The 24574-nt window shown below is 39.0% G+C and overlaps 1 protein-coding gene across 1 annotated transcript in view; it reads right to left on the bottom strand.

Moving 5' to 3' along the window:
- Positions 1-24574, bottom strand: part of LOC128891468 (B-cell receptor CD22-like) — a 65729-nt gene that overhangs the window by 17394 nt on the left and 23761 nt on the right. The window lies entirely within an intron of this gene.

The following is a 24574-nucleotide window of genomic DNA, read 5'->3' as shown; positions in this document are numbered from 1 at the left end:
CCTAAAAAACTACAGTTGTAGTACAAAATACAAGATATTTTATATATGATATGTAAATTTTATAATAACACTAATAAATTATTATTCTTATACAATAATATTATTACTATTTTGAACGAATTAAAAAACACCGAAATCCTTTAGATCGTAATGGAAGAGAATACGATCATGCGTAGAATAAAGAAAAATCCGACATTTTAAATTTTACAGTATTTCGGCGATTTTTAATTTTTTTTTACTATGTAAACATGAATGGTTAATTTATTTCTTCCTAACTTTATTGTGAATTTCCTATTAGTGATGCTTATTCCTCATTTTGTTGGACATACGATTAATATATACCTTAGTATATATACCTTAATGCATACAGTAACAAATTATTAAATTGGTTTCCTTAATTGTTTCTGGAGTTTTCGGTTTAGATTTTCTGCAATAAACGAGGTTCTAGCGTACTAGTTGTAATATAATAAACAAGGTAACGTTGTGTTTCCATCATTCTCTTTATAACATGAACCAGAAAATGGGAGGGTGATTTTAATGTAGTATGGTCACTGTTCCAAGAGACATGTATGCTCCGTATCGTACTTCGTTTTATGCGTGCCATATTCCATTGAACCTCTATTATATGCTAGCAGGACGTTCTCGTAATTCTCCTATCGCTTTTATTCAAATTTAAAGAGTGTGGCTGAAAATTGTACGTTACTACTCGATTCGTAGTATACGATATAAAAATTTAGCAGGGGATGTAACTGACCTGCGTTATCAAATATTAAAAACTAGATAAGGTCATCGAAGAGGACGTGCTACAACTTTGAAAGAATTTAGTTTTTTATTCGTACATTTTCTCGATGTTGACTAATGTTGACTGATTAGTAAAATTGGAAAAGTTGATGAAATTATAGAAATTTCAATAAAACTCTTTATATATTCCGATACTGTATAATGAAATCTTAAAGGTCTCAAAAGCTAATTCATTGATTGACGTAAGACTTCTTATAGATTAACTTCTTGAATGAAAAGTTTTCAGTTCCATAATTCTTATTATTTTCCAAAAAGTCCAATCGATATCGTATCTACACTCACGCAGAATTGGAATTTATTTCATTTCTTTGATTTAGAGAATCACAATTACTCGAGTAATGCACATCCAAAACAACTTTCGTTTCGTATTCTTCTACGCGATAGTACGTAACGCGAAATTGAGCAATCATTTCAGCTCGAGAGAATGTATACGTATACTTGAATTACGCACAAACACGTATACAGAGTTTAAAATCGACAAGTCTACTATTACTTTTTAAATCGATACACAAAGGAAAGCTTGAATTTGCGCTTTATAGAGTCGAGACTCGTCTATAGTCTCGGAGCAATTTATTTTTTAAATTACAAATGGTCCAAGTGATAAGAAAATTGTCGTACGAAGGAATAAAAAAGAAGACAGATCCAAATTGTGTGCTAATTGAACTTTAGTTTATTTCTGACCGTAGAGTAATTAGTTTTACAAATCACTCAATACTCATGTTCCAAGAGATTGGAAAATTGCGAAACAGAGAAACGAAGAAGGGCACAGCTCTCAGTAAATAAGATCCCACGAATAAAAACGTCCCCGTGAATACATAAATTAAAGCCAGACTTTAATTAAATAATGCTCAGCGAATTTATAGCCGGCGTGATTCGATATCGACCCTCTGTTAAAGGGAATATAAAATCCGTAAAAAGTGGGGGGGGAATAGACGCTGGTAGAAGAAAAAAGCAACGTCGATCGTGTCGCCGAATGCCGGCTCCATGTTCAATTTTTTTAATTACATCACAATTTTCTTGAATCGTCAATATTACGCATTTCTGTTTTGGCAAAATTACGATGTGCCATTGTATGTACTATGTCAATTCAATATTGAATTATTGGAAATAGACTCCATTCTATGCAAGGAGATATGTAAATACTTGTATGTTTCTGTACATGCAATATTGAAGTTTAGGAAATATACGATTCGTGTAACAGAGCGTTCACATTGCAGATCGTTCATACAATAAAACGTTTACATAGCAGGTGTCCACACAACAGAGATTCTACTGTGATCGGGAATTTTGAATTTCAAACGGTCTTCGATATCGAATATCGGTAACTCGTGAAACACAAGTATTAACAACTCAGCAAATACAGTTACAAGAATATTATTATAATAATAATGGCGAATATTCTTCTAAGTAGATTGCGGATTTTTATACATTTATGAGAAATTTACATGTCCGAAAAACTACAAAATGCACACAGTATACAATAATATAAAAAATATACTGAAAATTAAGTATATATTATAATATTTGCAGAATAAAATAAATTCCTACTTGGGTCCAATGTCTGTAGATAGGTTTGCAAAGATTTCATGAAAATCTCCAGTCTAATAAATAATAAGTGACATATAGGCTCATGATATAATTAATACATATTATAGTCTTGGAGTTTTTTTGAAGATGCAACTTTTATATAGTGAAAAGGTTTTCTGCTTGAGCTCTCTTTATGTGAAACATCATCAAATTATGAATGTCACCGAGACATGTCTCTCGTGCTGTTAAAATTATATATCAGTTTAAGGAATTTATGAGGGCTTGATGACGTACCAATTTGGTCAATATACGTATGAAACTTTTGCATCGAATAATGACCAAATTTCAAAAGTCTATGTCAATTACTTTAGCTGCAAAAAAAATCATGAATATTGGGCCGAAACTTGTAAAAATAAAAGTAATACTCTTAAAACCTACATTCGAGCATCCTAATCAGTAGACACTATGATTATAATAACCAGCCCTCTCTTCTTTATACAGGCTGTTAAAAAAAAACACATTCAATATTTATATGGTGTATAGGGCACACTGTACTGAGTAAAAAAGCTTTAGTAAACATAGGTCCAAAGGTCAACCGTTTCTGAGATATAAATATTTTTGTTTGTTAGTATCATGATTGACTTATTACTGGGTTTTCGATATTTATAGAAGATTTTCCACGTGTCTACTGCTCATTTCTGTAGACGCTTGGCATCTTCTTCTTACAGAGTTTTACGTTACGTAAGTTACGTAGTTCTTCTAAGTCATTTATCGACGTGAAATACACTTGGCTTTTTAAATATCCCCATAAAAAGACGTCCAGAGGATTTAAATCGGGGGATCGAGGAGGCCATGCAACTGGTCCACCACGTCCAATCCACCTTTGACCGAACACCGTGTTTGAGTGCTCTCTCATGATACTAGCAAACAAAAATGTTTATATCTCAGAAACGGTTGACCTTTGGACCTATGTTTACTAAAGCTTTTTTACTCAGTACAGTGTGCCCTATACACCATATAAATATTGAATGCTTTTTTTTTGAACACCCTGTATAATTTGTAGAGAACTTGAATTCCTATTTAACTCTAGTCTCCAGCAGTGCAAAGGACGTTTTCTACCGGGGTTTTCCTACGAACGGAGTTTAATGCAACATCACCGGGGTGCCTAACCCGACGTGATCCACGCTATAGTGACTGCATTAAGCATCCAACGACAAAAGGAAGAAAGTCATTGTATATCGAGGAACCAGGTGACGTGGTTGACGTGGAATCGTCTTTTTTATTCGACGTTATCGTTTCTGTCGGATGCCGGAGGGCCGACAAAATTGTCAGGGCGGGGAAAATGAGCAGCGGCTGAGTCACGTTTTTTCCTCTCCATGCGGGAAGTATCAAGTGAGTCATTTATACCCCGATAAAAATCACGGAATAATAAATGAACGTTCCGGGAGCGCTGCGGCTTAATATCGTACGCGCTCGATCGAAATCACCGATCTACGCCAATGAAAAACAGGAGCGCGACGTACCCCCTTACGCCTGGCACACACCTGCGATAAAGTCTGGCATGATGTGGCTCGTTATCGTATTACCAGGCGGTACAGATTCTGCGCATCGTGTCGAGCTTAGCCTCTGAGAATAATCTGATTCTGTAATGGCTACAATTTGATTTCGCTAAATGGTTTAGCCAGCTTTGTCATTCTCGCTAAGTGGTAAACCATAAAGCTTCGAATAAAATGGCATTGCTAGAAATTCTCTTCTCACGATTCGTTAGCATCGGAAAAGTTACATTCTCTGCGGTACGATCTAGCAATTCGAAACAATTCTCAACTCTAATTTTCTCTTAACTAACATTTCGACTACGTCTGGTACACTTTCGGAGTGAACTAACTCGAATCGGTGAATGTAGATTTTCTCATCTAAGTCTAATCCTACTACCTAGATTCAGTACTAGAAAAGTTGCACCAAGCCTCTAACCAATCTCTAAAAGTTGCACTAACCTCCCTTATTTCATTTCAAATACGCAACACCAAATATGCAAACACTCTTTTTAAACAATCAACAAAGGATAATCCTTGTTTAAGCACATCTTACCAATTTTCTCTAAGATTATTCGAAAGAATAGCATACAATTTCCCCGAGAATCACGATCCATTACAAATTGACCGTAACGCTGACGCTTTGTTATCGACATTTTGGACGTGACAAGCCACGAACGAGATTCGAGGGTGTAATTTTTTTTCCCTGGTCCAGGACTGGGCGACAGCGGCACCGCGACGATACAATTTCTCATACGTCGCACGTCCCAAAGTTCCTGCGACGTCTCGCGGTAATAACGGGGAGACGTCGCGTGCTTTCGAGCGTTTAAACGGCGACGAGTAATAAAGGGTATGTTGCGGGGTGACACGTAACATGTCGAGGCTCGTCGACACGCGGGAGACGCGCTTCCCGTGGGATCTGGAAATTTCTGGGATCCACGTTTTCGACCTGTTCGTCACCTATTGGTGCCAGCTGGTCGTCCGAACCTATTCTTCGGTCCGATTGTCACTCGATGAGTTTCGATTGAACGCTGATAATTGATGAAAGTGTATTCGTTTAAAATACAGAAAAAAAGGAAACCGTAACGCCTAGTTCACGTTGCTCCATTTTTGCTGCGAAACGGCAAAGTAACGATTTCATTAGGGAGCAGGCTGGTACACGCCCTTAACGGTGGAAGGGTGAGTTGCTGAGTCTACGGCGAGCGGGGTCGAGGCACGTAGATCGCGCTACAGCGATTTCACATTCTGCAGTCCCGTTCTCCCGCAATAATTAACTCTTTAAACGTGCAACTAGTTCCAGAGAGAAGCACGATATTCGGGACTGTATTACGTTCGCCCAGCGGAACTTTGTGTTGAATAATATTTGAAATAATATTTTCGTGGATCCGGTGAAGACCTTGTGCTCCAAGTCAGAGACACAGGAGTGCGGGAATTGTATCGTTTCTGGCGTTAAAGTTACCTACTCCGTGTTCTAAAGTGTTTCGATAAAGGGGGACGGTAATCTCTGGGTCTTAAACGGTAAAAAGACAAATAAAAGGGAAGTGGCGCGGCTCTACGCTGATGAAGACAAAGTATTCAACTTAAGTAAAGCATTCGACTTAACGTCTCGAGTACTCCAAGTGGATCAGCGCTACTAAATTCAGATGAACCTGAATTTAGTACCACGTCCACCTTCCACAGACGTAAGGGGAGTTTTATTAAAATCTCCTCGTGATTCTTGACAGCTGTAATATGTATTAACTAAATTTTTATTGTTTTTTTTTTATTCTGGATAGTCCAAGGGCATCTTGATTACAAACGACCTTTTTTGGAGGTATTTTCGAAAATTGACTGTAGTATCTCGACAAATTAATATTTTCGTAACAAGAAAATGTAAGTGTATACGCAGAGATTTACTTAATTCAATGGAAAAAGATTCAATGAAATAAATACAAGCGGCTTTCTGTTTCGGCCCCTCGGCTAAGTACAAACCTTTAAAGCAGTGGTCGTAAGTCAGGATTCTTCCACGAATGGAACCTCTGAATGCATTTAAGATCAATTCCATCGGCAGTTATATAAAATCTTCGGTTCCATGGCGGAAGAACGGGCGGACCAAGTGCTTGAAAGTTTCTCCAGACCGCATTTCCATGCAATTACGTTCTAATTAATTCAAAGAGAAGATCGACGCGATTGTTTCAAGTTTGCGCAACAACCGGGTCCGCTCCAGACGCCGGCGATTTTCCGTCGATGCGCTCGAAACTACGGAGCCACTCAAGATCAGACGGTCGGGTTCGATTTAAATGTCAAATTAAACTCGACTGCGAAACCGTCTTATCGGCTGATCCCTTAAGCAGACATTTAAATCTCCTGCCGTTCGTATCCGAGCCCGCTAGTCGAATTGTTCGGCTCGTCGTCCGTTGTTAGCTCTTAATCGCGCAGTTCGATGGGCGGCATGACTTTAAATTCCCGTTGGAGAATTAAACTGTGACGTTTCCCTGAAAGATTAACCTATCGACCAGCTTTCTGGGAAGTTCTTTCATCGTGGCTAATAACCGTCTATCGAGAACAGAATCGAATTTAAGAGGTGGCCAACTTTGCGTGGCCACGTCAAAGTCGATGGATCTTGTGCGTGGGAATTATTTGAGCACTTCGTTCGATAGATCGCATTCCTCGAGCACTTGTGGGGAACACGTGGCTCCTACATACAGATCGGTATGATAAGTAGCGGAGGTAACGTGGAAAAAAGGAATGGAGTGCATCGAACCGAACAGGTCCTGCCGTAGACCTGGGATCATTCAGAAATTAAAACAGTCTTCGAGAAAAATCTGCAACGATCGAAACGCTATACATATTTGGAAATATTCCATCGAACCATACTACTTCAATCAATTGAAGTATACCAAGTATACCAACTTACCCAAATATTCGAAACACCAGCCGCCTCCGATAAAATGAAGCCCAACGGAACGGAGCACCGCATCGGCAGTTATCAACGCCAACGAAAGTCGAATCGATCTGCTTACCAATAAAACAAAAAATCCACATCTTCTCCTCCTCCTCCTCCTCCATCCCCCGGGCCCCCCCCAAAAAAAGGGAAAAAGTACACACGAGTTCATCAAACGTGAAACATCATCGGCGCCACGAGCAGAGAGAGGCGACGGTGACGGTCCGTTTAAACGATCCCGCTGGTTCTCGGTGCAGGAGTGCGGCCAAGGAACTACACAGAAGGGGATCGATATAGCGCGGACGGGCTGCCAGGATCAAACAGACGGTGTAATGGAATAGATTCTCTTTTGTTTTTCCTCGGTCTGTTTGCGGGCGTCGAGGCGGAAAAGCTTTGCTGTTGCCGGGAAAACCGGGTCCGCCGGTTTAATTACCGATCCGATTGCGGCCAGACTACGTTGGATCTCCTCTGGGCGCTGTTGCGACGTGCCAACGTCGCTGCTGGATCCCAAACTAGAAAAGGAGGGGGTGAAAAAAGTCGATGGAGCGCCGGGAGTGAGGATTAAACGAGAACGAAGAAGGGGACCGGGGAAGGGACAGAAAGAGCCACTGTAAATAGATACGTGTGCCAACGGCGAGAAGCGGCGCAGGTTGTGGTATTCTTTCCCATCGACGAGGAATCGAGTCTCGATCCAGGAGGACTGGCCAGGGAGGGGATGAGAAGAGCTTTTCCGCGGTTAGTTCTCCCATCGATTGCAAGGATAAGTTTATAGCCTTTTGAGTCATAATTATTGCGAAAGAAGTACCACTTTTTATTCTTGATCGCCCAAGGCGAAACGCTTGAAATTTCCCTGACAGCGAATGGGTTAAGTAATAAATAACGTTGGGAATATTCGTTTCTGGAGTTTTCAGTTTCGATTTCCCGCAATAACAAGCATAAGCACAATATACAATTTATAAACAAACTTCGTGTAACATTTTTTTCTTCTGGTTTTCGCTCGTAGATCGTGCTCCTACAATCTTGCCGTAAAAGTAGGAAACGCCTAGTATATTTGCTCCTGTCCATTGTCGTAAAGTATGCCGAAGAGAAGCTACCGCTAATCTGACGTTCGTCAGCTTCCCTTTTCGCGGGACGTAATTCACGGATCGGCAGTCAAGGTAGCCATCAGCGCAATGACGCAAGGAGCTATCGACGCGGCACCGTCATCCTAGCTAGTGTTCCGTCCGCCAGAGATGTGAAAGAAAATCTCCTTAACCAACAAGTACAGGAAAAAAGCTTTCAGACGCTCACTTTACTCGAGGTTGCCAGTAGCGTTGGCACAAGCTGGTGTCGATTCTCCCATAGTCACCGCCACCGCCACTCAAAGGAAACTGCAGAACTCTCCGAGGGATTGGCAAGAGACGGGTGGGGGGGGGGGGAGGCTGGCGGAAAGGAAGTCCAGAGCGAAGGAAAACTGATCGCATCGAAAACAATTTCCCCGGTAAAACCTCGCGTTTCCGCGAGACTACCGAGGCTCATCGACCGGATGGAGGATCTCCCATTGTGGTTCCCTCCCAGGCTTCTAATTCGATTCGACGCTCTCGGTACTCGAGAATACACGGACTAGAGAGGGGGTGGAAGAGCGGCGGGGGAAGGAAATTCCGGCCATCGAACGATAAGTTTTGCGGATGCATCGTATCCGGTGATTTGGCATTGTTGGCCTCGGCGTGCCCGTCAATGGGTGCACGCAGGTAAAACGACACGTAACGTTGTCCTTCCGTCGTTGTCTTGATCGCTTTCCGATCGATCCTCGCACTCTGGCTACTTTGCCTTTTTCTTTTCCATCCCCGATTATCGTTGTCGTTGCTTTCCCTCGGAAACCACCGATACCCGGCGGGGACTTTCAGGAATTCCGATGCGACGTTTGTCTTGGAACCGTACGAGAGATTGAACGATTGAACCGTTCGACTGGAAGTGTCAGGACGGGGAGAGGTATGCAACCTTTGGATATCCCTATCCTTAGGTTTTTCCTTTAAGCACTTTTTAAGGGGGCACGATATCTCTTTTTTCATTTTGTGAAAGATATTAGGTGTATAAATTAATTCTGTGCTTTTAGATTCCAACAACATTTTGTTACGTTATAAAACTAATCTTCGTAGTAAGGAAACACATGGATTTCTTCGACATTTTGTTTGTACAACTATTTTGTTGTCTTTTGAGATTGAGAGAAGATTTCAAATTGTATGTTTTTTTTTTTTTTTATAAATAAATACACAGGCACAGGATTAATTTCTACGCCTAATATATATATTCAAGAATGCTGTGGCAAAATTTGAAAATGAAATTTGTAATTGCTACTACAGTGGCATTAAAACCGTGGAAGGCTACTGAAATTTTAAGGTGGTACAACAATTTATAGTAAAATGTAAAATAAAATCAGAGTCCTAGTTACCATAATAGTATCATAGTACATATTACTGCTTTGAATACATCTGCTCGATTAAATAAAGGGTGTGTTCCCACCGGCACGATCCTGTATTAGAAACGAGGTAGAATATTGGACGCGTTCGGAAACCATCGGGGTCGACGAGAATAATTCCGCTCCACCCAGAAAGGGCAATTCTGGATTCGAATCTTTGGTATTCGAAAATCAAACTTTGGTTCTTTCGAGCCAATGGCCCAACCGCAGGATCCCTGTTGCCACACGAACAGGACCTCCCACGATAACGTCATCTCTAGAGAACGTTCGACCAGTGTTACTCAAACTTCTCTCTCCCGCGTACTCCTTCGATAAAGGAGAACTATTGACGGTTCACCAATAGCGGAATTAAATTATTGTCCTTAATGGGAGTATTAATTTTGTAATGCGGAACTGTGTTTTTTCGAAATGGATCTTCATCTTTAGAGAATTTCAATACAATTTAAGATAACGTAGCAGTTATTCCCTAACAATAGAATGAAATTACTGGTATTCTTAGTTAAAATATTATTCTTGTAATATAGAATTGTTTTCTACCAAATGGATCTTCATCTTTTAATAATCTGTTCATCCTTACACGGTTGCAGAACGATAGAATGAAATGATTGTTCTTCTTAAAACCCGTTTTGTAGTATGAGAATAATACTCTAATTAAGAGTTTCGAAATGGTTCTCTATCTTTTGAGTACTTCAATATAATTTAGGATAACGTAATAGTTGGCTGGTATAATTAAAGATACAAGTAGTTATAGATTATTAAGAAAATTTGTAATTTAGTTAGCTTTACAGAAAGTCAACCTTTAAATTTCTATTTTATTTTTATTGCAAGCGAAAAATCTCATCAAATCCGGTATCATCTATCGTTTTTACCAGAAGCGAAATAAGAAATGATAGTATTCCTGAAGGACCATAGTTGAGTAATACCCGCGTCAGCTCGCGTTAATTAATCACGCGGGGACGGACGAGTAATCGCAAGCTAAAAGTTTCCATCTCTTCTCTGTTTCGTTTATTTAAACTTGCCGTTGATGAATTTCTTTCGCTACAGATTCAGTGATAATGCAGACTGACACTCCTAGGACGTCGAGGCGCATTTATAATCTCGATTTAAACATGTATTTGGCAGTGTAAAATGGTACACCTTGAAATACCACTAAGATTTTTGTGGTAAATATTGGAATTAAAAAGAATATTAATAGGCTCCTGATAGAGTAAGTGATATATACATTCCATTACCTGTTTTAACAACACAGAGCTTGAATAAAGAGTTTGAATAAATAATTCTTGATTCTCTAAATCACATATGAAGGGCACAAAAGGCGTTAATATATGAATTACTGTATAAGTTAAAGACTCGTCAAGCGGACTCCAAGAAAAGAAAGAACGAGAGTCAAGTATTGGAAGTTTTGATTGAACATCAATTACTCGTCTTGGAGCGGTTCGTTCTCTGTCTGTTGCGCAATCTTCAGACATCTTGAAAGGTATTCCGAGCGTCTTTCGACGTCTGGACGCCCAATACCTGCAGAGGGAGAGAGAGCAATTAGAGGGGAAACGCCGTGAATAAATGAAAACCAGCAATGCCGTCTGAGGAATTTTATCGGGAAACTTGTGTTATGATAAACCGTGCGCCGAGAGGGAAATGGCGGAGATACTTTCGTCTCGGTGAGGAGGTCGGAGAAGCCAGCGAACTGTCCACCGGTTGGCGCAAAGCATCGCGTGAAACAATAATATGAACTTTTCTGGCTCGAAATAGCCCAGCTAACGTTTTACTGGTTACCGAAGCGGCGGCATTGCGCCCTTCCGGAGGCGAACTCCTTCAATTGTTACGGGGAAGCTGCGCTCGCGTTTAACCGGCTTCAAACATTCGAGCATTAGGTATTTCGTGTCGTTAGTTTATTAATGTTTAGTTTCGTAACGCGATGGTTTCTGACTACGTTTTAAAAAGCAATTCTTCTACTTTATCCAACGATTAATAACTGACAATGAGTGTTCGCATAGATTATCCTTTCAGGATGCTTCATTCCTATCAACGACAATTATTATAACTACGGATGTTTACGTATGGAAATTTATGACAAGTCGAAATGCAATGTTGCGGCGGCGTGAAGATGCCGTAATATTGCGAAGTTGAAGTGCGTTCTGAAGAGCGAGCGGAAGCGGATCGTCAGGATGTTCCGGTTTCCAAGAGAACCGGCAACTTTTGAATGGGCAGAACGTCACCAGACTTGCCATCGAACGGACGTGCTTATTAATTGAGTTGTTATAGTTAATAAACGTTTTGTGTTCTTGTTCCTTTTATAAAAGACGTGTTAATTATTTAAAATGACAACTCCTCGATGCGGCGCCACCCTCCGACGCAACAATATGTAAAATATCAACAATAACAAGTAAAGCATTAAGGCCATTACTGTGTAATCAACGTAACGGGGTTCTCAAGTATGGCTAGATCTAAAATAAAAAGCCAAGAATTCAGCTATAACTGTCAAGCGTCCAAGGTGGCTTTCCCTCTTAAATGCACAAAGTACTCGAATACTTTGTGTTTGAATAATTCAATATTCGAATAACATTCAAATAGTACTTAAATATTCAAGAATTTGAACAGTATTCGAATAGTAATCGAAGTGTTCGAAGAGACAATTCGCGTGGGTCTGCAATTTAGGGAACGCGAAAGTGATCGAAATAAATGGTAATCAGTAGAGGAACCATATGCGGACCATACGGAGGAATGAGTCAGCACTTCCCAACCTAAATCCTAAATTTTCTATTGGCTGACGCTCGAAATGCTGAAACGAGCGTTATCGTGTAATAGAATTTGCTCGATTTCTGTTCGCGGACGTTTGTCAGTTAATGTTTGCCGAGTACGAACCAATTGTTGACAATAAACATCTGACGTAGCAGTTAAGCTAAAAATGCAGTATGCGTTTCAGAATGAATTCAAGAATCTGGCTAGGATCGAACTATTGTCTTTTTTCTTTTTTGCAACATTTCTTATTCCAATCCAGTCCAGTTTTTATTTATTTTCACAATTATTTCGAATACAGAGTTCGCCTATCTGCTCGACCTTCACAATGAAGCACTCCATTTTGTGCGTATTTTGTGTTTCTGAATATCAAACACTTGGCTATATAAATGAAAAATATTTTGAATAGATGCAACGGGCTGTTCGTTAATTACGTAAGGACAATTTTGACCATTTTCATGGATAGAATCGTTTCAATAGAGCTCGCTGTGAAGAAGAATTGACTATGTGACAATAACATAATTGAAGACCGTACGATTGAACAATAAAGTCCTCAAACGGAAATTCTTTATAGCGAGTATGATTAATAGTTGTCCGTTCGTTGATAAAATAGTAGCATTTAACGAGTTGAAGAGCTAAAAGAAGATTTTAGATTCACGCGAACGATATTTCACGACGTTCATTCATTACTCTTGTATTTTTCACAGAAATATTCAGAAAATTATTTAAGTGGAATATAAGCAGCACCAGAAGTTGACACAATCAATTAAGATCATCTTGAATAAATAATACGTGCCAGTAGTGGTTTTACCAACACTAGTGATTGAAAGCTGATGCTACAATATGTAGTGTACATTAATAAAAAGAATGTTCAAACGATTATCGTTTTGATAAATAACACTGATTCGGCTTTACATGTCTCGTAAATTAAAATCCGTTTGATTTGACCACTGACAATGAATGAATTACTATTTTAAAATATGAAAATAATAAAAAAATAATAAAATTATTTTAGGATATGCTAGGCCTGACGACTACTGATACAAGTAAATAAACACATTTTATTAGTTGACATCTCGTGTCAGCTACCAGTACATTGGGTGTAAACTATTAAACCATGGAACAAGTATTTAAGAATATCTAACACTGGTAATAAATATTTATTAGATAGGCGAAATTTCACTCTTTAATTTGAATTTTGTTTGAAGCAAGTCCAACGGTTCTACGTTGAGCTAGGACGGTTCAAAGTTTCCTAAGTAATCGATTATTATGAATGAAAGAGTGACCGAGTGACCTACATAAATTCCTGAAAATGCGTACGCGATTCTGAGTACTTGGAAAGAACTTTAGACCCAACTGCCTAGACTTTCTTTTCCTGGAAGAAGTGAGCATCATTCATTGGCATAAATATCAGGTTTTTCCAAATTTCCATCGGCGTACGTATTGATTTTTTTATTTACTTTATAATTCCAGGTAAAGTGTCATGTATGTCTGGTATAAATAGTGTCCTAATGAGAATTATATTATACATAAAAAAAGTCCTGTACGCTTTTTCTGTATCTCTTCTTATAGAAGAAATTTAATGAAATTTTGAAATTAACAAGCAATTAATTTTTTGCTGTAATTATCAGTAAAATTTGTGATAATTTCAACAAACTATCTGAAAATCAAAATTTTCAGGTGTTTAAATATATTATATATTACCTGTATAAATTTCTTTCCTAGTAAAGTTTGCTCAAACAAAAATACGTAAGGATTTAAAAAATTATCTGATATAAAAGAGCACAACAAAGGGTTGAAGGTAACATTGAGAAGACTGGCGTGCTTGCCTACGACACGTTCGACCTGGTAGGCTCGATTCCCACGCCTGTTGTGTCTCATTTTTCGCATGTACTATTATACACCTAGGCTATAGCTCGAGATACCGGGTGATTTACATTGACGAGTAATAGATGGGAAACACTGGCCACAAACGTGTCATTTGCTTTCGAACGCTACCCTTGCGCGATACTACTTTGTTCTAGTTACTAGGAACACTGTTCGTGGCAACTAGGAATCAGTTGCATCGCAGGGAAGACTTGATTCGTGCAAAGATAGCAATACGGGAACACCGAGTGAGCTATAAATACTTGTATTGTACAGAGATGGCCAAAATTCTTATCTAGATACAAATTTAGAATGAAGAATGAAGAATAAATTGTTTTACTTGCCACTCGTTATGAAAATTAGAATTGAAATGTTTGTATCAAGTGTCTTTAATCCTTGCTACAAAGGACTGAAGTAAAAACAAAGTATGATTTCCAAACATAACCACGAATATCACCAATGTCGCTACCGCTACTCTTTAAATACTATGTATTTAAGAAATATTATAGCAGATTAATAAATCTATTAATATATCTATTAACGGCATCCGTTGACAGTTTTAGAAATATTGTACCAGAGTATCGATTTTACCCTGTGATCGTATTATAGGTTTTACAGGAGGTAGCTTAGGGCGGCGATTCTTAAACTTTTTAAACTCGTTGCAACAGCTTAGATCAGGATGGAAAATAAAAGGAACACAGATCAATTATGGAATGTACGAAAATGTTACTGGCAGGATACAAAATTATACAACGAGAGAACATAATTATTTCAATTATAATTACAATTATAAATTACATACAAAAGAATAGAATTCGTTAGATCCATTGGAAAATATTCCTGGAATTGTGATTATGAATTACTAGTCGAGGAACTAGTTAGAATTAGAATTAAATTCAACGACGAAATCGGAAACAGGAATGCTTCATTCTAAAAAAGATAACGATTGCAGCAATACGTGACTACCCGCTACCCAAAACGAAAAGTTAGTCTACCCCGAAGCTACCGCTGAGAACTTTTAATGATGATAATTACTTTAATAATAACCACTGATAATTTTCCTGTAAAATTTATTCACACTCGTGTAAATTAAAAACGAATTCACCACCTGTCCCCCGGTTTGTCAGGTAGAGCAAACTCGAGGGAAGAGCCGCCAGCCATCGAACATCGAATCTAAATACCTGAAAGACGTCAACTCGTCCTCTTACGGACTCACCCCTCGTTTCCACAGGCCTCGAACGATCGATTCCACCCGCGTCTCTCCTCGAAATCGAAGCTCGATCGACTCCCTACACCACTCATATTCCCGCTATCGTGAAAATCCCGAGACCTCATAACCTGGCCAGGATATTTGCCAGCGAGTACTTTCCACGATTACCGAAACCATCCACAAGTTTAATCAAAATATAGTTGAGGATTAATTCTGAATAATGGCGACGGGTGATTAAATATATTTATAGGACAAATAATTGAGCTTTCTAAAAGACGAACGCATCAGTGGAAAAATCCTTGCTATCGAGAAATTTATTCTAGGCAATTTATTCTTGATCGAGTCAAATGCAGTGAATTGTTTGAAGTAAAAGCCACGTAGACGCCTATTTTAAAGTCTTTATAACCGAAAGAAACAATTGACGAATTTTACTTTTCCAATGTCGCGTTCGTTGATAAAGTTCTTGTTTGAATCTAATTAAGAGACAGCAATCAATAACGGTACAACCCAATGGAGCCGAGTAGCGTTTTCAAGTAATTATAATGTTCATAGCGACACCAGGTGGCGTTTAGTCAAGATTAAGTTTGCCGAGTCTCGCGTGGCCTGTCGCAAGCCCGCGTAACAACGACATCAACCCTTCAAGAGACGCAGGTACACGTTGGAACGTAACATCGATGGGGTGGGACACGTTCAGGGTTTATGGGCCATCTTACAGCGAGGAGAGACAATCAATCTCGCGACTGAAATCAGATCCTCCGTTTCAGCCGAGTTTCACTTCTGTTTCTTCGTACATGTGTCGTATTTTTCTCTCCACGACGTTTCTTACGTTTTATACCAAGAATTTTCAAGCCCGAGGAATTTACGAGAAACGTTTTTGCAGCGACAATCGGCCGACGTTTTGTTTTACACGCGCGTTTTACGAGCCCTGCTGGTTTTTTTTTGTGCGAATTTTTTCGTTCGATCGAACCGAGAAAGAAAGGAACGCCGGGCCGGCCGCGCGCGAGGCGTGACGTTTGCACGGCAAATAAACTCGCACGAGCTCCCGTTAATTAATCACGAGGGGACGAGCAGGTAATCGGAAGCTAAAAGTTTCCATTTCCTCCCTGTTTCGTCGGTTTTCAAGCTCGCCTTTGGCGAACCTCTTTTGGTCGGATTCGGTGCTAATACTAACCGGAGTACATACCGTCAGGTTGTCTAACAAGCCTGTTTGCGTTCTATCGCCAGAATGTTAAATACTGTTAATTTTACATGGAACGTAGTTAATTAGCGATAATACAGGGTGTACCAAGTAATTGCAACAAGGTGTAAATCCATCACCGATACTGTTGGACAAAAATATCGAAAAAGTACTATGTTTACAGGAACACGTTTTTTTAATAAATGATCCATGATGTACATTCAATAATTGCATAACTTTTTTTTTGAAAGGGAAATGCATATCTTCTTTTGCTTGCTTGCTTTAGCTTTTAACAGTGTTCAGGTCATGCAGGCTTATTTTTTCTATAATAATTTTGTTTGTGTTAAGCTACTTTTTTTCTAAAATATTTGTCCTACCACTTACAAAACATCATGGCTTCGTGCAACTTTTTACTACATATTCTTTGTAAAACATATTTACGTACTTTTTCCCCTTTTACGTGTCATGTTCTTATCACTCTATTTTCTCTGTTCGCTCTATTCTCCGGAACCTCCATTAGAGATGCCAATAGTCCGGTAAGACCTAATGGCCTTAAAAGGAGCTCAGGTACCGCGGGTTCGGGAAACCCGTACTGCAGCTGCGACTAAACACAGCTACAGTGCCCAGGGTATATTGCAGATATATCTGGATCTGGTACCATAACTCTTTGTCAGAGAACTAAATTGCCAGCAATACATTGAAGCATGGTTTCGAAAATGTTCTAATAATCAGATTTATCATCTTAAGGATTGTAACTTACAAGCTATTTTATGGGCTTTTAACTCGTAAAACATTCCGACTTCCAGCGATTTCAACTATAATATTACATTAGTATAAACTGAGCGAACGAAATAAATTATAACTATACACAGGTAAAAAACAGAAACTTATATTGAACTATGTTTTGTCTTCTAAAAGTGTACTTTATTTTTTATATTTTATATATTTTCGCATTTTTGTACATTCTTGCATATTTTGTTATATTTACACTCGTCACAAATGCATAAATATCCGCAGCATAATTATACCCATTCGCGAAATTTTCATAGAAAAAGGATAGTTCAATTTTTTAACCGACTTCGAAAAGGAGGAGGTTACTCGATTCGATATGTATATTTTTTTTCTTTTTTAAATGGCATCGGCTTTCAGTAAAACTTTTCGGTCGCTCGTATTACCAAAAAAAAAAAAAAAAGAATGTCGAAGTGTACAGGATTAATTTTTCCCTACAAGGTTATTTACACCGCGTAGTTCGCAGTCGATCGCATCAGTTCAGACATTAATCCACCAAGAGCCTGGGCTGACCCAGGTTATTTTTTAAAAATCCGCTGCACGATGCGAGGAACAGTTTAACCGCACCCCTTGCCATTAATCACACCTCTGATCACGATATCCTTCAGTCTGACGTGCGAGTACATGCCGTGCGACGGCGCTGTTTACACGACCGTTTTATCTGTCGAATCTGCGATCCGCGATTTTCCAGTGCGCGCTTATCGGCCGTTAATGAAGACGCTATAGACGTAAGTTTACTCCTTTCTTCTTCATCTACATATGTTACTGTCCCTCGTTACAATCGATTTTATTAGGTGTTGAAATTAATTCTGTACCGTTCTAAAGTAAACCGACCACGTGTTTATAAAGAAAAACCATAAAACTTTGAATCGTCGCTCAGTCGCATATTCCAAGTAAGCATATACAGTTGTAAAAACGAAATTTCTGCATTTAATATCGTAGTAATCCCCACCGTTATTTTTCGACTTGTCGACTGGAGCGGCGGGAAGTTGTGGATTTAATAAAATCCTTCTGACCGAGTTTCGAAACAGTCTAAAAGCCAATTAAGGGGGTGGAAAAAAAATATCGATATCTCTTATGCATCGACCGTTTTCGACTTTTTAATAGGCTTAACGCGCAGCCGCCTTCTAATGGCACCTGTCGATGTTTTCATAACAATTCTCTCTTGATGATTATTTCTGGTCTCGATAGTCGATCATACTGCAGGGGAATACAATATCTATAGTATAGGTCATTCCATAAGTTCGTGCAGCAGATTGTGTTTATACTCAATAAAAAAAAAAAATATATATATATATAGAAATTTTATAGCTGCAGTATAATGTCTTTGCTAGATGGGAAAAGATCGTAGATAGACGAGGTGATAATATTTTTTCATAAAGCTTAAAGGTATGCTTCACATATTAATTTGAGTAGCGGAACAATAACTGGCATGGACGTGTGGGGTGACCTAACACTTTGGGTTAAACTAGGTATCGACCTACAACTTCGTTCGAGATATTTAGTGTGACCTTTTCCCATATTTTGTAAACCCTTCGCGGCGTGATATCTCCAATTCTAATAATACTTATCGAAATTGCCATTTTAAAATGTCATACGACTATAAGAAAATACTTTTAAACTAGTTCGATATGTTTTTGTATATTATACATGTTTGCTCCGATCATATCGGGCAATTGCTGGTTACGGGAACGTAATAGATTATATTATCAACTGCAGATGAAGTGTGCAACTTTATGAAGGGTTCGTGAAGTGCTATGCAGTTTCTCAATTCTGAAAGATTCCCCTTGCCTTTAAGTCAGACAAAGGGTACCTTGAAATGACTTTCGAGCGAAGAAAAAGGAGGTCTCAGCTTTTAAGGACATCGTTCTTACGCAAGGAGCTCTGTTTCTGACAGATCTTATGCGCACCATGAAATAAAGGAACCAGGTTCAACAATATGTTTTTAACATATCGACCAGCGAGGATCGATTTTATAAAGATTTCCGCAGCAACGGTCATTTGTTCCCTTTCGAAAGAATTCAAAATGGCTGACCCTTCACTAACCCTAAATCTCTGGTTAGAGGTTTAATTTCTAGAGACAAATAATCCCCAAAAGCTCGAAAGCAATGCATGTTGGAAGGAGGACAATTTTCAATGAAATATTTCTTCATAAGATAGTCCCAGGATTCTCCGTATTGATTATTTAATCCAGAACTTACGCAGGTTCTTCCGTAGTTTGTAGTAGAAACGAGGAGGAAGCAATTTCTCATGCAAAAGTAAGTTGAAAATTTAGAGAATTTTGTTCAATTAATTTCGATTTCAAGGTAATCAGTTTTGAAAATACGCGGGCTATGTAAACGCTTAAATAGCAAATTCGTTTCCATTTGGATATTCATTATTTAGATAAGAATGTTTGCCTCCTTTGGTAATTTTTCAATGAAGAAACATCTGATTCATCCTATTTATTTAGTTAAGGTTCTAGATAAACTTCGACTCATGTCAAACAAATTCAAATTTAAATTTAAATTTTTATTATGGCACGAACAATGACCGAACAATTTATTTTCTGTTCGTTATTCAAAATTATTATTTAGATAAGGATTTTGGCCAACAAGGACCCATTTTCGAGACGAGTTGACGCGTCCCGACGCGAATGCCAAACGAACCGCGCAAGTCCGGCGATCATTATTGAATTAAATTGCCCGGAAAATCTTTGAGATATTCTGGGTCCTTAAATTAGCGAAGTTTTCGTGAACTTTCGTTCAAGTTTCCAGCACGATCGAGCGTCGGACTTTAGACGTTCCGAGCGTTCCAGATTATTTAAGACGAGTCGTGCCTCGGCTGGGTTATCTGTCGCTACTAAAAGTCGTTCGTTTACTTATTTACGCGGGGTTGCTCTCGTTGCTCTCGAATACAGGGTGTTTCATTAATCGCGAATCTTCTCAAAACGTGCTACTTTCTAGAGCTAAGAGGACTAAGTTGACGAAGTTAAGCAATTAAATTTTTAACGGCTTCAATGCCAGAGTTCCGTCATGATTTGTAATTTATTTTGACAACATTACATTACATCTACGGATATAAAAATGATGAACAAACCTTAGATAGTGAACGAACCGAGCAAGCCTTAACAACACTGACCAAAACTGAATAAAATTTAACCTGAAAAACACTGAACAACACTAAGCAAACTGAACAAAACTGAACAAACCTGACCAACACTGAGTAAAACTCAATAAACCTGAACAAACTTGAACAACAGAACAAAATTAAACAAAACAGAACAAACCTGAACAACACCGAGCAAAATTGAAAAGTGAGAGTGACCTGAGTAAGTAATTTTGAACATCTATCAGTGATTATCAACACGAACCTACAGTGACTTAGGAACAACATTAAACTTGTCATCGAGGAGACCTAGCCTAATCGAAAGATAATCTAATCCTCGAAGCTGAGACCTTTTGAACCTGTTTGACCTGGCTAGTACCCGTTTGATCTCACCGATCCTTTCTCCCTTCCAGCATCGATCATTGCAGAGTCCAAAAAGATCAGAAGCAATGTCCTGTTCAAACATTCGGGGCCTGAACTCTGATTGAACACCAAACGAAGGACCACACCATCAGGTAACAACGCGCTGGCAGCGATCGAGCGCGAAATTGCTGGTCGATCAATCGACGAAACGCAGGTGTATCTTTCTCGGCTATTCCCGCTTTATTTATCCGGATCAAGTAGTTCAGCGTTTACCATCTGTTAGCGCGAGCTCTGATACCGAAGTTCCGGCGGGATCGTCGTTCGTTTGCACGATAAATACGACGCCGCATTGAGAGGTCTGACCAAAGGAAACTGATGCCAACTCCACCGTGCAAATATTGGCTCCTGTGTGAATGTGCGTGCGAATGACGACGACGAGAACGACGACGGGTCCCTTTCTCTGTTTCGATCCCCCTCTCGTCGTTCCTCCTCTCTGCTGAGAAAGTGCGAGACAAAGGCGTCAACGAGGGACGGAGACGAACGACAAGATTTATTTATGCGAGAACAAACCCTTAAGATGTCGGGGCTCTTTGCACGCAAGAATAATGATGATCTAAATAGATGGCGGAGAGTTAACGCCGAGAGGTTCAACGATCTGTTTACGCGAGTCTTGATTTTTCCGAGGGGACTCGTCTCAACAAGCTTTCATCGACGGAAGTAGTCGAGTTACCCAGAAGTCGAACAGTTTCGAGTTCCAGGGGGGTAAGTGGGTTTTGTCTGATCTAGGATCTTCGAGCTTTTTTTTATTATCGGACACTTTCATGTGTTTCAGTGAGATCGGAATATGTCTAACGCTGATCGAACGTAAAATTTCACAATATTCCTATGGAATACAATTTTAGTCCAAAATAATATCGAAAAGTAACCACGAAACAAAGTGGAATACAAATACAAGTATGAGCAAACCTAGAGACATGAAATGAAATTTAGAAGTGGGCTATTGCAAGAACAGAACTTGTTATTATGTATATTGTGTGATAATTAGAATAACATGAAAATAAGAAGTAACATGTTTATTTATAATAACAATAATAACGTATTATATGAAATTACGGCGCACGTTCACCATGAAATTAAAATTATTGACACCTTAAGATGTCGAGATTGAATACAAAAATGTATAATTCAAAGTGATTGCAATTACTATTCTACTTTTAATTACTAATTTAATATCATTCCTTATTATCAAAATAATAATCTAGATTACACATCTGTATTAAATCTTGGCGCCCAAGGTAAAACCCTTTGCCTGGCAGTGAATAGGTTAATATGTATGCATCCTCTTCGATAGTTCTAATGTTAACGTCGCTACTTCTATACAAGTATGTACTTTCAAAAGTCTAAGCGTGCTAATACTATTCTGATTCTAGTGTACAAGAACGAAGTCTCCCACTGACCAAACAGACGTCGAAGGATATCCCTTTTTCCGCGAAAATAAAGATCTTAGAACAACAGAAACACATACCTCATTATATATTCCTCGCACACAACCCGTTATTAGAGGAATTTATTAGGCCACGCTCTCCATAAACGCATTATCGGATCGAATGATCTGCAATTAGGCACATTTGCATCGCAGAAGCAGCTGCTTACGAGCCGAACAAGCGGTTATATCGCGTACGAATACGTACACACGATCCACGTACCGTTCAAGAATTCACTCGGGCGCGGTTGGACGCGCGAGAAAATACAACACGTCTCCGTGCGTGTAGCGAGAATTTTTTTCTCACCTTCCGCGAGTGTCACGCGCACGGTGTCCGGTTGTGCATCGTTTCAAAGGTGCACACCGGGGCCCGCCACCGGAAACGACGATCCCAGTGGATGCCGATAAGCCGTGGTTTACTCGCAACCGGTCCTCGAGACCGAAGTAAAAACAGCGATTCCGCGTCGCGCGTGTTCCCGGCGGCTCGATTCGCGACGGATACGAATACGAATGCTATCTGATTTTTACCTTAATTCGCCAACAAATTTAAAAGAAAAATTAAATTAAACAAAGTCTTCTTAAATTAGAAACCATGTTATACAGGACGACAGATTGGAATATAAATACCACCCACTTTTGTTAATCGAACTAAAAATAAAAATAAAAATTCCTTAGGAATTTCTTAATTCCTTCATTTCTGAGGAAAATGAATTTTCCTTAGAATCTCGGTGAGTCTTGATCTCGGCACAACGATAATAGTGGACTCTAATAATTTCGCTGACAGAAACCTGTCAGAGATTCACGGTGCAAGACAAGTCACGTTATTTGCTTTGATCTATGGCATGCTTCGAAGGAACTGCTATTATTACTTGTTCTACATTGTTATCGTAGGACCCGTATGAAAAGCGAGGGAGAATATCATCCCGAATCCTTTGCTGTAGGCAAACCCAGCGATCTGACTATTCAACTCTGTTGCGGTATCCTGTGTTATTCTGCACAGCTATAGACCGTCCTCCTTAACTAAAATGTCCTACTTAACGATGTTTCATTATCCAAGATATTTCGAAATATTTGGTGCTGCACACGTTTAGCACCGTTTAAGCAACGTCAAAATGCATTATGAGTTTTGTACAATCGAAACCAATCATCATAATTACTAAAATCCTTAAACAATGAAATTTTCTGTTTCAATCCCACATTTGTAACTTTATTCTACGAAAGAAATATATTTGCACAAACATCCGCGGTATAGTAATTACGATAAATACCTGTAATATGTAATGTAATACATAATGTAAGTTGAATATAGTCTATTAATTATATGAATATAGTTTGATAATATTATTATTTCCTTTTGTATAACTGTATGTATCTTTTGATTATGTTTAAAATGTATTTACCATATTATCACCACCCTTCACAGTTTGAATTACAGTAGAAATCACAGTTTAATAAGTATAACATAAATCCTATTACTTTACAGGAAAGTGCTCCAATTTTCTTAATTTTCTATCATAATCCTGTACTCCGCGTTTCGTCAAATGCCAGGGACGATGTCTAAGAATACCGTCGTGCGATACTTTTTTACCTCTAAACTTTGGTTTATTTCTCCGACTAATCGGTGTACCTTGAACCAAGCATAATGCTCGAAACGAGCCGTAGCGCACCAATAGCTCGTCGCGGGAGAGGAAATTACGGGATAAAGAGGCGATCTTCGCGTTCACCTTTTGTCACGTAATATTTTCCGATAAGTAGCGGAAGTATTGAAAGTAAATGTTGAGGAAATATATCGAGCGAAGGGTGCCGATAAGCGCGGGGTAGAGTAATATACAGGGTGCGCCTGAATCTTCCGTGCAAACTTCGGCAGCACGGTTTACGCTTGCAACGAGAGAGAAGAGCGGTTATGAATGTGTTCCACGGACAATAAGGAAATTGAAGAATTTATGAGACAGCTTGAGCACCCGTTATTAATATAGGAGCCCACTTCTCGGCTTAATAATCTTTAATATTAAAAATCTATTATACCTCGGAAACGATTTTCACGTTGACTTACGCGTACTAACACTTTTTCATCTTACTCTCAAGTTACTCGCAGCACAGTAATCGATGTGACGACAACACGAACAATAAAAGTGATCTACGATCGCTGAAAAATATCTCCACCTTCGGCGAGTAACCGTGTTTTACCAGTCAAAGAGAAAGTATTTTTTGAGGAATTTATTCCAAGCTCCTTGAGTTGGCACGGAACATCGAATATTTTTATGTGGTTATTTATGATTCAAATCAGGATAAGCATTCTATTTTTAAAATCGACGATTTGAAGAAAACCTCCATTTTTACTGGGGATACTTCATCCTCGCCAAAAAATCAACTCTATTTTTCGCAATAGTCTACAAATTGAGACACAGTGTATGTAACGCGCAAGAGACGTAACAGCGTAATATCTTTCTCGAAGATATACGACAGACTTGATACACCGTGGCAGTCTACCAAAAAACTATGTCGGATCATGCGAGAAAATTATTTTCACCTGAGGATACGTGCCAGGATTCGGCGTCACGTGATCAGTCTAATCGACGTTGGACACGCTTGCAGACTAAATTATCCGACAGAAAAAAAAGC

The sequence above is a fragment of the Hylaeus anthracinus genome, unplaced genomic scaffold, assembly GCF_026225885.1.
Source record: "Hylaeus anthracinus isolate JK02 unplaced genomic scaffold, UHH_iyHylAnth1.0_haploid 12001, whole genome shotgun sequence".
In the NCBI taxonomy this organism is placed as follows: domain Eukaryota; kingdom Metazoa; phylum Arthropoda; class Insecta; order Hymenoptera; family Colletidae; genus Hylaeus; species Hylaeus anthracinus.
The sequence above is the reverse complement of the archived record's forward strand: the minus strand, read 5'-3'. Positions and strand labels throughout refer to the sequence as shown.